Genomic DNA, 3092 nt, shown 5'->3' on the forward strand with positions numbered 1-3092 from the left:
ACTTCTTTAGTTAGATTAATTCCAAGTTATTTCATTTTCTTCGGTGCTATTGTAAAAGGTATTGTTTCTATAATTTCCCCTCAGTGTAGCACAAGATTTAATATGCCAAAGAGACAGGAAATGTGATTTGATGGGTGTCTCTTCTTCATCTGTCTTCATAGAAAATCACTGTCAGTTGTTCATGATGGTTTTACCTTACTGGCTCCATGTAACTATCATTCTCTTCAATATTCCTATCTCTTCACACTATAGTTCAAATAAGTTCCTTCTGTTTTTGCTTCTTTTCCGTAATTTTATTGAGAAACAAATAGCAATGAGACAGTTTCAAATCAAATTGGTAGGAAAGTTTCAACAAATAACACATTGAATACACTCTACCCAGCGGTTATTTGTCATACAAAATATGAACATGATATCCTATTTTCAAACACTATTAGAACAAATCCCTCTATTCATTAAGCAAATATAACTATATGTCTATGCTAACCATTTTGAATGCACAGATACAAAATGCACATTCATCTGTATCTCCTTTTTTGTTTCATTCCATCATTTGAATATTATAGGTGTGTTATCTCAGAAAAATATTCTAAAAGATTCCAGTAGCACATAATACTATTGGGTCTTCCGCTTGACTGGCAATGTCAGACATTGTTGAAAAGAGTCCCCTATAGCTGAACAAACACCATGGCTTTACTTCTTATACTTTGTATTTATACTTTCCTGCTTGTTGATTAAGACCAAGTTAAAGCAAGAACTATGCACAAAAGTTGTAGCTTTTGGATCTGATAAGGTCAGTGAAATCCCTTCAGGATTTTTCTGAGATCCTGTACCTCAGATTGTAGAACCTTTGTCAGTGTCAACCATGTGGATGAGTCATGGCCATTGCTTGGCCAATGTGTTCTCTGTGAAATCCTAAGAAAATGTTTTCTTTCCACGTGACTCTCCTTAGGCACACTCTACATCGTCGATCAGTTTATTCTTTGGCCCCCTTAATCTTGAGCAGTATATTTGGGACACTACTGTGTTACATGACTTTGTATTACAAGCACTCATATGTCCTGAGTTAATTGACATTGGAATGCTAGGGTCAAAATCTTGGCTTTCCTTGCGGCCCTACTTTTTCCTCTAATTTTGGTGTGTGAACTGAGGGTGTTAACCCTCCAGAAGACAAGCTTATTGTTATTACAGTACAACCTAGGCTGTTAAGCTTAACCTCACTGTCTGCCTGAATATCAAACATCTTAGGCATAACATGGAACAGGTATTTTTCATGAAGTATTTGATATGTTGAACTTTAAGTCCCTACAGACTATGATGAAAAAACATTTAACCAATTAAAATATATTTTAAAAAAAGGCATAAAGAATTATATAATTTTTATCTTTACACATAAGTCCAAAAATCTACCCATATATAACCTTGTAGCAGGACAGCCCCACAGCATTCCTTTAGCTGTCTCTTGCCTTCATTCAACAACCCCTTCTTTTTGAACAATCATAAACTGAGAGACATCACAACAGCAACTGGCATGTTATGTCAGGCAGTCTGTCTTCAGAAGACCAGAATGACAGGCACTCCAAACATGAAACTACTATTACAAATTTACATCTTCAGTGCAGTTGTTTACATCACAGGTGGCAGTATATATAGTTTGTCTGAGTGAGAATCCTTCCAATTAACTGCTAGATTCAAAAGTCTTCAGAAGATTCTCAGGATCATTGCCTTCCCAATCTTCTACATATAAGTATGGCTTGCCACTGTCATGTTTCCTAGCTCTTCTCCTTTCTTTCTCTTAATTAGTTAGTCCTCAATTTCTTGCTTTCCTCTTACTTGTGTTATACTTTTCTGTTTGTATTTCTTCTATGAGTTCTTATATTAGGGAAACTATAAGATATTTACACATGTGTGTCTGGTTTATTTCACTTATGAGTATATCCTCAACTGGCATTCATTTCAATATAAAGGCTTCGAGTTTGTCATTCTTTATAGCTCAGTAATATTCCATTGTATAAAAATACCACATCTTTTTCATCCATTCCTTAGGTGATGGACATTTTGGTTCATTCCAAGATTTGCCTAACACAATTTGTGCTGTTATAAACATAGGGACACATATATCACTATGATATGATGCTTTCAGATCCTCTGGGAAAATTTTCAGCAAAGGATCAACTGGTTTAAATGAGATTTCCAGTCCTTTTTCTAAGGCGTCTCCACACTGATTTCCATAAAGGTTGCACCTGTCTTCATTCCCACTACGAGTGGAGAATGGTTCAATTTTCTCCACAGCCTCTCCAACATTTGTTGTTGGTTGATTTCCTTATGATAACCTTTCCTTTTGGGGTGATCTGATATCTCAATGTTGTTTTAATTTTCATTTCACGGATGGGTAGTGATGAGCATTTTTTCATATATTCATTCGCTTCTTTAATTTCACCCTCTGAGAAGCATGTGTTCATCTTGGATGCCCATTTGTGGACTGGGTCTTTAAATTTTGGGGCCCTAGTGTTTTTTAGTTGTTTATAAATTCTAGAGAGCAGACCTTTGTCTGAGTACTTATTTGTCATGATTTTTCCAAATTTGTGGGTTGTCTTTGCACTTTGCTAGTAATTTCTTCTGACATGCAAAAACTTCTCAGTAAGAGCAGGTCCCAGTTATTAAATCTTTCAAGTGTTTCTCGTGTGATTTGATTTCTGTTCATGAACTCTTTGCCTACCCCTATGTCTTCAAGAGTTCCTCTTACTTTCTCCTCCAGGTGATTTTTTTATCTTTAATCCATTTTAACTTTAGATTAGTACATGGTGATAGACGTGGGTCAAGTTTTAGTTTTCGGCATATAGAGAGCAATTTTTTCCAATATCATTTGTTAAAGAGGTTGTCTTTCTTCCAGTGAGTATGTTTTGCCCCTTTGTCAAAGATAAGGTGGGTGAGTGTATTGGTAGAATCATTAGTGTCTTCTAATCTATTCCATTGATCCTCCGGTCTATTTCGTTGCCGTAACATGCTGATTTTATCACAGTAGCCTTGTAGTATAATTTTAAGTCAGGAATTGTAATGCCTCCTTGCTTGTTTTTATTGCCCAATATTGC

The sequence above is a fragment of the Octodon degus genome, unplaced genomic scaffold, assembly GCF_000260255.1.
Source record: "Octodon degus isolate 3935 unplaced genomic scaffold, OctDeg1.0 scaffold00067, whole genome shotgun sequence".
In the NCBI taxonomy this organism is placed as follows: Eukaryota; Metazoa; Chordata; class Mammalia; order Rodentia; family Octodontidae; genus Octodon; species Octodon degus.